Consider the following 14,955-nt stretch of genomic DNA (forward strand, 5'->3'; position numbering starts at 1 on the left):
CATAACAACAGATAGTGTATCTGATGCTGTCTGGACAGTGAAACAGCTCCTCTCTGTCTCTCTACATGTAGACCATGTATCTGATGCTGTCTGGACAGTGAAACAGCTCCTCTCTGTCTCTCTACATGTAGACCATGTATCTGATGCTGTCTGGTCAGTGAAACAGCTCCTCTCTGTCTCTCTACATGTAGACCATGTATCTGATGCTGTCTGGACAGTGAAACAGCACCTCTCTGTCTCAGTATGTGTAGACCATGTATCTGATGCTGTCTGGACAGTGAAACAGCACCTCTCTCTCTCAGTATGTGTAGACCATGTATCTGATGCTGTCTGGACAGTGAAACAGCACCTCTCTCTCTCAGTATGTGTAGACCATGTATCTGATGCTGTCTGGACAGTGAAACAGCACCTCTCTCTTTCAGTATGTGTAGACCATGTATCTGATGCTGTCTGGTCAGTGAAATAGCTCCCCTCTGTCTCTCTACATGTAGACCATGTATCTGATGCTGTCTGGACAGTGAAACAGCTCCCCCTCTGTCTCAGTATGTGTAGACCATGTATCTGATGCTGTCTGGACAGTGAAACAACTCCCCTCTGTCTCAGTATGTGTAGACCATGTATCTGATGCTGTCTGGACAGTGAAACAGCACCTCTCTGTCTCAGTATGTGTAGACCATGTATCTGATGCTGTCTGGACAGTGAAACAGCACCTCTCTGTCTCAGTATGTGTAGACCATGTATCTGATGCTGTCTGGACAGTGAAACAGCTCCCCTCTGTCTCAGTATGTGTAGACCATGTATCTGATGCTGTCTGGTCCAAACGAGTATTACATTGTTGTCCGTAGCATTGAAGGCAAAGGGAAGCCAGAAAGAATCTGTCCCTTGATAAAAATTAAAAAAAAGTATAAGAAATTAGCCAATCAGCATTGAGCTAAACTGTGAATGGTCCTGGCGCACCAAAAAAATGGGTCAAGGGAAGCCAGTTTGGATTTGGCTTCACTCCTATCAGATCCCATTCATACGTCACTGACAGAAACAACTTGAATTGTTGCATCTCGTTGTGTTGTTGTCCTATGGTGGCTAGCTAGTTAAAATGGTCCCTTTCCTAAATTAGCCACGGATGGAGATGGGGATGTGGACTTGTGGTTTTACTCAATTCTCCATACTGGCTAATGATTATAACGGTGATTCTGATCCAACCATTAATTCATACATTGTTGTGCCCTTGGCCTGAGAGGATGGCATTTCAATATGTCGTTAGATGTAGAAGGCTAATGTTAACTAGCTAACGTTGCCCATGAATGAAGTTAGGTTAGCGAGCAAGCATTTTAGCCATGTAGCCTAGGACAACAAACAAGTGATAGACCGTGTACTGTATGACAGAGTGATAGACCGTGTACTGTATGACAGTGTTATAGACCGTGTACTGTATGACAGTTATAGACCGTGTACTGTATGACAGAGTGATAGACCGTGTACTGTATGACAGAGTGATAGACCGTGTACTGTATGACAGTTATAGACCGTGTACTGTATGACAGTGATAGACCGTGTACTGTATGACAGTTATAGACCGTGTACTGTATGACAGAGTGATAGACCGTGTACTGTATGACAGTTATAGACCGTGTACTGTATGACAGTTATAGACCGTGTACTGTATGACAGTTATAGACCGTGTACTGTATGACAGAGTGATAGACCGTGTACTGTATGACAGTTATAGACCGTGTACTGTATGACAGTTATAGACCGTGTACTGTATGACAGAGTGATAGACCGTGTACTGTATGACAGTTATAGACCGTGTACTGTATGACAGAGTGATAGACCGTGTACTGTATGACAGTTATAGACGGTGTACTGTATGACAGAGTGATAGACCGTGTACTGTATGACAGTTATAGACCGTGTACTGTATGACAGTTATAGACCGTGTACTGTATGACAGAGTGATAGACCGTGTACTGTATGACAGTTATAGACCGTGTACTGTATGACAGAGTGATAGACCGTGTACTGTATGACAGTTATAGACCGTGTACTGTATGACAGTTATAGACCGTGTACTGTATGACAGTGATAGACCGTGTACTGTATGACAGTTATAGACCGTGTACTGTATGACAGAGTGATAGACCGTGTACTGTATGACAGTTATAGACCGTGTACTGTATGACAGTTATAGACCGTGTACTGTATGACAGTTATAGACCGTGTACTGTATGACAGAGTGATAGACCGTGTACTGTATGACAGTTATAGACCGTGTACTGTATGACAGTTATAGACCGTGTACTGTATGACAGAGTGATAGACCGTGTACTGTATGACAGTTATAGACCGTGTACTGTATGACAGAGTGATAGACCGTGTACTGTATGACAGTTATAGACCGTGTACTGTATGACAGAGTGATAGACCGTGTACTGTATGACAGTTATAGACCGTGTACTGTATGACAGTTATAGACCGTGTACTGTATGACAGTTATAGACCGTGTACTGTATGACAGTTATAGACCGTGTACTGTATGACAGTTATAGACCGTGTACTGTATGACAGAGTGATAGACCGTGTACTGTATGACAGTTATAGACAGTGTACTGTATGACAGAGTGATAGACCGTGTACTGTATAACAGAGTGATAGACCGTGTACTGTATGACAGTTATAGACAGTGTACTGTATGACAGAGTTATAGACAGTGTACTGTATGACAGAGTGATAGACCGTGTACTGTATGACAGAGTGATAGACCGTGTACTGTATGACAGTTATAGACCGTGTACTGTATGACAGAGTGATAGACCGTGTACTGTATGACAGTTATAGACCGTGTACTGTATGACAGTTATAGACCGTGTACTGTATGACAGTTATAGACCGTGTACTGTATGACAGAGTGATAGACCGTGTACTGTATGACAGTTATAGACCGTGTACTGTATGACAGAGTGATAGACCGTGTACTGTATGACAGTTATAGACCGTGTACTGTATGACAGAGTGATAGACCGTGTACTGTATGACAGTTATAGACCGTGTACTGTATGACAGTTATAGACCGTGTACTGTATGACAGTTATAGACCGTGTACTGTATGACAGAGTGATAGACCGTGTACTGTATGACAGTTATAGACCGTGTACTGTATGACAGAGTGATAGACCGTGTACTGTATGACAGTGTTATAGACCGTGTACTGTATGACAGTTATAGACCGTGTACTGTATGACAGAGTGATAGACCGTGTACTGTATGACAGTTATAGACAGTGTACTGTATGACAGAGTGATAGACCGTGTACTGTATAACAGAGTGATAGACCGTGTACTGTATGACAGAGTTATAGACAGTGTACTGTATGACAGAGTGATAGACCGTGTACTGTATGACAGAGTGATAGACCGTGTACTGTATGACAGTTATAGACCGTGTACTGTATGACAGAGTGATAGACCGTGTACTGTATGACAGTTATAGACCGTGTACTGTATGACAGAGTGATAGACCGTGTACTGTATAACAGAGTGATAGACCGTGTACTGTATGACAGAGTTATAGACAGTGTACTGTATGACAGAGTGATAGACCGTGTACTGTATGACAGAGTGATAGACCGTGTACTGTATGACAGTTATAGACCGTGTACTGTATGACAGAGTGATAGACCGTGTACTGTATGACAGAGTGATAGACCGTGTACTGTATGACAGTTATAGACCGTGTACTGTATGACAGTTATAGACCGTGTACTGTATGACAGTTATAGACCGTGTACTGTATGACAGTTATAGACGGTGTACTGTATGACAGAGTGATAGACCGTGTACTGTATGACAGAGTGATAGACCGTGTACTGTATGACAGTTATAGACCGTGTACTGTATGACAGAGTGATAGACCGTGTACTGTATGACAGTTATAGACCGTGTACTGTATGACAGTGATAGACCGTGTACTGTATGACAGTTATAGACCGTGTACTGTATGACAGTTATAGACCGTGTACTGTATAACAGAGTGATAGACCGTGTACTGTATGACAGAGTGATAGACCGTGTACTGTATGACAGTTATAGACCGTGTACTGTATGACAGAGTGATAGACCGTGTACTGTATGACAGAGTGATAGACCGTGTACTGTATGACAGTTATAGACCGTGTACTGTATAACAGAGTGATAGACCGTGTACTGTATGACAGAGTGATAGACCGTGTACTGTATGACAGTTATAGACCGTGTACTGTATGACAGAGTGATAGACCGTGTACTGTATGACAGAGTGATAGACCGTGTACTGTATGACAGAGTGATAGACCGTGTACTGTATGACAGTTATAGACCGTGTACTGTATGACAGTTATAGACCGTGTACTGTATGACAGAGTGATAGACCGTTTTGTCAACATGACAGAGAGGAGGATGTCATTGGTTTCTCAACAATTAGGGTGAGTCAACATGTTTTTTCTACTTGTACGAATACGCACACACAGACAGCAGTACCATGAACCGTTCTTTACAACGTGCAGTAACTCTCTGTGGTTCTAAATCAATAGTCGTTTAGTGGTCCGAAAATGTCGGATACATGAACTTGCTTGACCATGCTGTAGGTCATGTAACTGTCTGTTACATACCATATGATGTGTGGATTTAACCGGACAGAGATTGCTTTCCGGTTTAGTGATAAAACAAAGGTGTGGTTGAATTTATTCTGCCACTGTGTCTTATTGTCTCGGCCTTTAGGCCTATAGCCCATCTCACGGTTGAAAGACGTGAATTAACAGTGATTTTACCCACGCACCGCTACTGGTGTGCCCTCATAATTGGCGTGAATGCAATTTGGACACGTGAACTATAGGCTTCTGTAGGCCCGAACCCGCCAAATTGATGTATGCGCTTCAGAATGGTTTAATTATAGGCTAGGTCCGCCCGTTCTCCGTTTTATTTTACAATTTGTATCATGTTATTAAATATCAGCCACTATCGGGACCACGGTCAGTAATAACCACATACATTTATAACTGTTACTTGAGTGATCGTTTTCTTCAAATTGTAGTTTACATTGTTGCGTTATTCCATTCTGTTCACCTTTCTTTCCTCTGTCACGTCAGTGTAAGATGTTCCTGAGGGTCGTTAGCGTTAGAATGTGGGCCTGTTTGAATCGTTATGGAACTCAGGCCCCACGGAGCAGGTTAAACCTGTAGCCTGGTGCTCGGTTCACGACGACTGGACCGTTGTCATACAGTTCCATGATTAGTGAGAATTAGGGTAGATGTATAGGACCCCTCCCTATTCAACCCCTATTGTGCACTTTTTTACACCTTCCAATGTTTCATGGCTTGAACTTGAATATGAACATTTTCAGAATGAATCAAACCACTGTATTTATTATTTATCTATATATTTCGTGTGAAAACGCTGTTGAATGATAACTCCACCAGTAAATCTGTTGGCAAGCAAGTTGGGAGTGTTTTCAGTGATTCAATTACATTTATTCAGCGCACGCGAGGGAGCCACGCCTGCAAAACCCGTTATTCAATTTAATAAGGTAAGTCTGAATAAAAACCAATGACAAGTGCGTAGGAAAGGCGTGCATAAGAAGGGCGTAATTTCATAAATTGGAATAGTGCCCGTAGTGAATACACCCACGCGCTGCTTGAGTTTACATGAGGTGCGATCAGTTTATCTCGCCCATTGCACCGGGGCTTGTATTCAGAAGAAAGGTGTGCTGACAACGAATTAACCAGTGGGTAACATTACGCAACGGTGCGTTATATCGAGCGCACAGCAGTGAGCAAAACGGACCACCACCTTCCTGATCCGTGTCGCCAGAAAGCATTTTCAACGTTGATTTAGCCCTACATTCAAATAGTTTCTATGCCCATTGTTGCTCGTCACTTTTACTTGACTGACTTGACGAAACATACTATTTTCTTTAGTGATAGATTTACTTAATTCCGATGCACGTCTTCTAACGCAGTTTCGTCATGCGGGTAATAATCACGATAATGTGCTGTCAGTCGCCTTTACCAATAATACTCTACCTCATATCCCTGTAGCCTTTACCAATAATACTCTACCTCATATCCCTGTAGCCTATAACATCACATTGGATCATATTGATTAGGCTAATCAATACGAATCAACACCAAATGTAAATAAGATGTGACTTATTTATCGGTATTTTATTAACTTTACAATTCTTCAGGTGTCTTTCCCTTAAATCATCTGTCTCTCTATGAAAACCTAACTTCTCCACAACACTTTTCTATATTAAATTATAAAAACACTACAAACCTCTGATGTTTTAGTCTTCTACCCGTAAGGTCCATTTCTTCCTCTTGGTCCTTAAACATGGACTTCCTGTGTTGGGACATGAGGTGGAGGGAGGCAGTGGAGAGGGGAGGAGAGAGGGAGGTGGAGGGAGGAGAAAGTGGGGGAGGAGAGAGGGAGGGGGGAGGTGGAGGGAGGAGAAAGTGGGGGAGGAGAGAAGGAGGGGGGAGGTGGAGGGAGGAGAAAGCGGGGGTGGAGGGAGGAGAAAGCGGGGGAGGAGGGAGAGAGGGGGAGGTGGAGGGAGGAGAAAGCAGGGGTGGAGGGAGGAGAGAGGGAGAGGTGGAAAGAGGGGGGGAGGGGCGAGAGGTATCAGGGATATACTGTATAGTGCCCTATGTGGCTCTGGTCTAAAGTAGTGCACTATATAGGGAATAGGGTGTCATTTGAGGGTACCTACTCTATACACTGTAGTAACATAGGACCTTATAGCTTATTGACATAGGATCTGTCTCTCTCACACACACACACACACACACACACACACACACACACACACACACACACACACACACACACACACACACACACACACACACACACACACACACACACACCTCACCTTAACAGACTGACTACACTACATTTACAGCACCTCACCTTAACAGACTGACTACACTACATTTATTACAGTAAAGATATGCTGTGGTATATATGTAGAATATATTACAGTAAAGATATGCTGTGGTATATATTTAGAATATATTACAGTAAAAATATGCTTTGGTATATATGTAGAATATATTACAATAAAGATATGCTGTGGTATATACTGTATGTAGAATATATTACAGTAAAGATATGCTGTCGTATATATGTAGAATATATTACAATAAAGATATGCTGTGGTATATATGTAGAATATATTACAGTAAAGATATGCTGTGGTATATATTTAGAATATATTACAATAAAGATATGCTGTGGTATATATGTAGAATATATTACAATAAAGATATGCTGTGGTAAATATGTAGAATATATTACAGTAAAGATATGCTGTGGTATATATGTAGAATATATTACAATAAAGATATGCTGTGGTATATATGTAGAATATATTACAGTAAAGATATGCTGTGGTATATATGTAGAATATATTACAATAAAGATATGCTGTGGTATATATGTAGAATATATTACAGTAAAGATATGCTGTGGTATATATGTAGAATATATTACAATAAAGATATGCTGTGCTATATATGTAGGATATATTACAATAAAGATATGCTGTGCTATATATGTAGGATATATTACAGTAAAGATATGCTGTGGTATATATGTAGAATATATTACAATAAAGCTATGCTGTGGTATATATGTAGAATATATTACAATAAAGATATGCTGTGGTATATATGTAGAATATATTACAGTAAAGATATGCTGGGGCATATATGTAGAATATATTACAATAAAGATATGCTGTGGTATATATGTAGAATATATTACAATAAAGATATGCTGTGGTATATATGTAGAATATATTACAGTAAAGATATGCTGTGGTATATATGTAGAATATATTACAGTAAAGATATGCTGTGGTATATATTTAGAATATATTACAATAAAGATATGCTGTGGTATATATGTAGGATATATTACAGTAAAGATATGCTGTGGTATATATGTAGAATATATTACAATAAAGCTATGCTGTGGTATATATGTAGAATATATTACAGTAAAGATATGCTGTGGTATATATGTAGAATATAATACAGTAAAGATATGCTGTGGTATATATGTAGAATATATTACAATAAAGATATGCTGTGGTATATATGTAGAATATATTACAATAAAGATATGCTGTGGTATATATGTAGAATATATTACAGTAAAGATATGCTGTGGTATATATGTAGAATATATTACAATAAAGATATGCTGTGGTATATATGTAGAATATATTACAATAAAGATATGCTGTGCTATATATGTAGGATATATTACAGTAAAGATATGCTGTGGTATATATGTAGAATATATTACAATAAAGCTATGCTGTGGTATATATGTAGAATATATTACAGTAAAGATATGCTGTGGTATATATGTAGAATATAATACAATAAAGATATGCTGTGGTGTATATGTAGAATATATTACAATAAAGATATGCTGTGGTGTATATGTAGAATATATTACAGTAAAGATATGCTGTCGTGTATATGTAGAATATATTACAGTAAAGATATGCTGTGGTATATATGTAGAATATATTACAATAAAGATATGCTGTGGTATATATTTAGAATATATTACAGTAAAGATATGCTGTGGTATATATGTAGAATATATTACAGTAATGATATGTTGTGGTATATATGTAGAATATATTACAATAAAGATATGCTGTGGTATATATTTAGAATATATTACAGTAAAGATATGCTGTGGTATATATGTAGAATATATTACAGTAATGATATGTTGTGGTATATATGTAGAATATATTACAATAAAGATATGCTGTGGTATATATGTAGAATATATTACAATAAAGATATGCTGTGGTATATATGTAGAATATATTACAATAAAGATATGCTGTGGTATATATGTAGAATATATTACAATAAAGATATGCTGTGGTATATATGTAGGATATTTTTCACATTTTGTTACGTTACAGTCTGTACAGAAGTCACTGTACAGTGTTGGTCTGTTAGAGGTTCATGAGAGGGGCTGAATATCAACACAACCATTCTCAGAGCCAGTTTCCCCAGACACATTCTCAGTTACCCGACTAGTCCGGACTTGAACTCGATCGAACATCTCTGGAGAGATCTGAAAATAGCTGTGTAGCAACACTCCCTGTCCAACCTGTCAGAAGTTGAGAGGATCTGCAGAGAAGAACGGGAGAAACTCCCTAAATACAGGTGTGCCAAGCTTGTATCGTCATACCCAAGAAGACTCGAGGCTGTAATCACTGCCAAAGGTGCTTCAACAAAGTACTGAGTAAAGGGTCTGAATACTTATGCAAATGTGATATTTCCGGGTAGTTCTTTTTAAATAAATTTGCTAAAATTTCTAAAAAAACATTTTTGCTTTGTCATTATGGGGTATTGTGATGTCATTATGGGTTATTGTTTGTAGATTGATGAGGGAAAAAACGATTTAAAAAAAAGGCTGCACCATATCAAAATGTGTTAAATGTCAAGGTGCTGTATCTCCATGAAGACCAACAGGTCCCTGTATAATTATTCCTGGCTTGGCAGTGGTCCAGTGGTGTCTGGACAGAGTTACACACACACACACACACACACACACACACACACACACACACACACACACACACACACACACACACACACACACACACACACACACACACACACACACACACAGAGAGAGAAAAAGAGAGAGACACTGAAAAAAACATTTGCGAGCATGGAGGCCTACAAACCTGACTCCGTTACACCAGCTCTGTCAGGAGGAATTGGCCAAAATTCACCCAACTTATTGTGGGAAAGTTGTGGAAGGCTACCCAAAACATTTGACCCAAGTTAAACAATTTAAAGGCAATGCTACCAAATACAAATTGAGTGTATGTAAACTTCTGACCCACTGGGAATGTGATGAAACAAATAAAATCTGAAATAAATCATTCTCTCTACTATTATTCTGACATTTCACATTCTTAAAATAAAGTGGTGATTCTAACTGACCTAAGACAGGGAATATTTACAAGGAATAAATGTCAGGAATTGTGAAAAACTGAGTTTAAATGTATTTGGCGAAGGTGTATGTAAACTTCCGACTTCAACTGTAGTAACTAAAGAGCACACACAGACAACATGCACACGACGGGGATGTGTTCGCTCATCAGCGCTAGTTTCCTTACCATGAGCAGAAATTATACTTGATAACTGAAGATTAAAACTATCCTTAAAATATGTTTTGTAGTTTGTAGATTTACAAAAATATATTTTTTAGCTGTTTATCTCTGGGTTGACACGGAGTTGGCTTTGAATTATACAGATTTATTCCAGGGCTTCTACTTGCCGGTCCCAACAGAGCCAATAGCATCACAGCTCTCACCCTCCCATTCCCTCCCAACAGAGCCAATAGCATCACAGCTCTCACCCTCCCATTCCCTCCCAACAGAGCCAATAGCATCACAGCTCTCACCCTCCCATTCCCTCCCAACAGAGCCAAGAGCATCACAGCTCTCACCTTCCCATTCCCTCCCAACAGAGCCAATAGAATCACAGCTCTCACCCTCCCATTCCCCCCCAACAGAGCCAAGAGCATCACAGCTCTCACCCTCCCATTCCCTCCCAACAGAGCCAATAGCATCACAGCTCTCACCCTCCCATTCCCTCCCAACAGAGCCAATAGCATCACAGCTCTCACCCTCCCATTCCCTCCCAACAGAGCCAATAGCATCACAGCTCTCACCCTCCCATTCCCTCCCAACAGAGCCAAGAGCATCACAGCTCTCACCCTCCCATTCCCTCCACTAGACCAGAGCATCACAGCTCTCACCCTCCCATTCCCTCCCAACAGAGCCAAGAGCATCACAGCTCTCACCCTCCCATTCCCTCCACTAGACCAGAGCATCACAGCTCTCACCCTCCCATTCCCTCCCAACAGAGCCAAGAGCATCACAGCTCTCACCCTCCCATTCCCTCCACTAGACCAGAGCATCACACCTCTCACCCTCCCATTCCCTCCTAAAGGAGCCAATAGCATCACAGCTCTCACCCTCCCAACAGAGCCAAGAGCATCACACCTCTCACCCTCCCATTCCCTCCCAACAGAGCCAATAGCATCACAGCTCTCACCCTCCCATTCCCTCCCAACAGAGCCAATAGCATCACAGCTCTCACCCTCCCATTCCCTCCCAACAGAGCCAATAGCATCACAGCTCTCACCCTCCCATTCCCTCCCAACAGAGCCAATAGCATCACAGCTCTCACCCTCCCATTCCCTCCCAACAGAGCCAATAGCATCACAGCTCTCACCCTCCCATTCCCCCCCAACAGAGCCAATAGCATCACACCTCTCACCCTCCCATTCCCTCCTAAAGGAGCCAATAGCATCACACCTCTCACCCTCCCATTCCCTCCCAACGGAGCCAATAGCATCACACCTCTCACCCTCCCATTCCCTCCCAACAGAGCCAATAGCATCACAGCTCTCACCCTCCCATTCCCTCCCAACAGAGCCAATAGCATCACACCTCTCACCCTCCCATTCCCTCCCAACAGAGCCAATAGCATCACACCTCTCACCCTCCCATTCCCTCCTAAAGGAGCCAATAGATTCACAGCTCTCACCCTCCCATTCCCTCCCAACAGAGCCAATAGAATCACAGCTCTCACCCTCCCATTCCCTCCCAACAGAGCCAATAGCATCACACCTCTCACCCTCCCATTCCCTCCCAACAGAGCCAATAGAATCACACCTCTCACCCTCCCATTCCCCCCCAACAGAGCCAATAGCATCACACCTCTCACCCTCCCATTCCCTCCCAACAGAGCCAAGAGCATCACAGTTCTCACCCTCCCATTCCCTCCCAACAGAGCCAATAGCATCACACCTCTCACCCTCCCATTCCCTCCCAACAGAGCCAATAGAATCACACCTCTCACCCTCCCATTCCCTCCTAAAGGAGCCAATAGCATCACACCTCTCACCCTCCCATTCCCTCCTAAAGGAGCCAATAGCATCACACCTCTCACCCTCCCATTCCCTCCTAAAGGAGCCAAGAGCATCACACCTCTCACCCTCCCATTCCCTCCCAACAGAGCCAATAGCATCACAGCTCTCACCCTCCCATTCCCTCCCAACAGAGCCAATAGGATCACACCTCTCACCCTCCCATTCCCTCCCAACAGAGCCAAGAGCATCGCAGCTCTCACCCTCCCATTCCCTCCTAAAGGAGCCAATAGCATCACAGCTCTCACCCTCCCATTCTCTCCTAAAGGAGCCAATAGCATCACACCTCTCACCCTCCCATTCCCTCCCAACAGAGCCAATAGCATCACACCTCTCACCCTCCCATTCCCTCCCAACAGAGCCAATAGCATCACAGCTCTCACCCTCCCATTCCCTCCCAACAGAGCCAATAGCATCACACCTCTCACCCTCCCATTCCCTCCCAACAGAGCCAATAGCATCACAGCTCTCACCCTCCCATTCCCTCCCAACAGAACAATAGCATCACACCTCTCACCCTCCCATTCCCTCCCAACAGAGCCAAGAGCATCGCAGCTCTCACCCTCCCATTCCCTCCTAAAGGAGCCAATAGCATCACAGCTCTCACCCTCCCATTCTCTCCTAAAGGAGCCAGTAGCATCACACCTCTCACCCTCCCATTCCCTCCTAACAGAGCCAATAGCATCACACCTCTCACCCTCCCATTCCCTCCCAACAGAGCCAATAGCATCACACCTCTCACCCTCCCATTCCCTCCCAACAGAGCCAATAGCATCACACCTCTCACCCTCCCATTCCCTCCCAACAGAGCCAATAGCATCACACCTCTCACCCTCCCATTCCCTCCCAACAGAGCCAATAGCATCACACCTCTCACCCTCCCATTCCCTCCCAACAGAGCCAATAGCATCACACCTCTCACCCTCCCATTCCCTCCTAAAGGAGCCAAGAGCATCACACCTCTCACCCTCCCATTCCCTCCCAACAGAGCCAATAGCATCACACCTCTCACCCTCCCATTCCCTCCCAACAGAGCCAATAGCATCACACCTCTCACCCTCCCATTCCCTCCCAACAGAGCCAATAGCATCACACCTCTCACCCTCCCATTCCCTCCTAAAGGAGCCAAGGGAATCACACCTCTCACCCTCCCATTCCCTCCCAACAGAGCCAAGAGCATCACACCTCTCACCCTCCCATTCCCTCCCAACAGAGCCAAGAGCATCACACCTCTCACCCTCCCATCCCCTCCCAACAGAGCCAATAGCATCACACCTCTCACCCTCCCATTCCCTCCCAACGGAGCCAATAGCATCACACCTCTCACCCTCCCATTCCCTCCCAACAGATCCAATAGCATCACACCTCTCACCCTCCCATTCCCTCCCAACAGAGCCAAGAGAATCACAGCTCTCACCCTCCCATTCCCTCCCAACAGAGCCAAGACCATCACAGCTCTCACCCTCCCATTCCCTCCCAACAGAGCCAAGACCATCACAGCTCTCACCCTCCCATTCCCTCCCAACAGAGCCAAGACCATCACAGCTCTCACCCTCCCATTCCCTCCTAAAGGAGCCAAGAGCATCGCACCTCTCACCCTCCCATTCCCTCCCAACAGAGCCAATAGCATCGCACCTCTCACCCTCCCATTCCCTCCTAAAGGAGCCAATAGCATCACAGCTCTCACCCTCCCATTCCCTCCCAACAGAGCCAATAGCATCACAGCTCTCACCTTCCCATTCCCTCCCAACAGAGCCAATAGCATCACACCTCTCACCCTCCCATTCCCTCCCAACAGAGCCAATAGCATCACACCTCTCACCCTCTTATTCCCTCCCAACAGAGCCAATAGCATCACAGCTCTCACCCTCCCATTCCCTCCGCTAGACCAGAGCATCACAGCTCTCACCCTCCCATTCCCTCCGCTAGACCAGAGCATCACACCTCTCACCCTCCCATTCCCTCCGCTAGACCAGAGCATCACACCTCTCACCCTCCCATTCCCTCCGCTAGACCAGAGCATCACACCTCTCACCCTCCCATTCCCTCCGCTAGACCAGAGCATCACACCTCTCACCCTCCCATTCCCTCCGCTAGACCAGAGCATCACACCTCTCACCCTCCCATTCCCTCCGCTAGACCAGAGCATCACACCTCTCACCCTCCCATTCCCTCCCAACAGAGCCAAGAGCATCGCAGCTCTCACCCTCCCATTCCCTCCACTAGACCAGAGCATCACACCTCTCACCCTCCCATTCCCTCCGCTAGACCAGAGCATCACACCTCTCACCCTCCCATTCCCTCCACTAGACCAGAGCATCACACCTCTCACCCTCCCATTCCCTCCACTAGACCAGAGCATCACAGCTCTCACCCTCCCATTCCCTCCACTAGACCAGAGCATCGCAGCTCTCACCCTCCCATTCCCTCCGCTAGACCAGAGCATCGCAGCTCTCACCCTCCCATTCCCTCCACTAGACCAGAGCATCACAGCTCTCACCCTCCCATTCCCTCCACTAGACCAGAGCATCACAGCTCTCACCCTCCCATTCCCTCCACTAGACCAGAGCATCGCAGCTCTCACCCTCCCATTCCCTCCCAACAGAGCATCACAGCTCTCACCCTCCCATTCCCTCCTAAAGGAGCCAATAGCATCACAGCTCTCACCCTCCCATTCCCTCCACTAGACCAGAGCATCACAGCTCTCACCCTCCCATTCCCTCCTAAAGGAGCCAATAGCATCACAGCTCTCACCCTCCCATTCCCTCCTAAAGGAGCCAAGAGCATCACACCTCTCACCCTCCCATTCCCTCCCAACGGAGCCAAGAGCATCACACCTCTCACCCTCCCATTTCCTCCACTAGACCAGAGCATGGCAGCTCTCACCCTCCCATTCCCTCCGCTAGACCAGAGCTGTTTCCCCATGAATAATGACAGTAAG

This window comes from Salvelinus alpinus, chromosome 6, assembly GCF_045679555.1.
Source record: "Salvelinus alpinus chromosome 6, SLU_Salpinus.1, whole genome shotgun sequence".
Classification (NCBI taxonomy): Eukaryota; Metazoa; Chordata; class Actinopteri; order Salmoniformes; family Salmonidae; genus Salvelinus; species Salvelinus alpinus.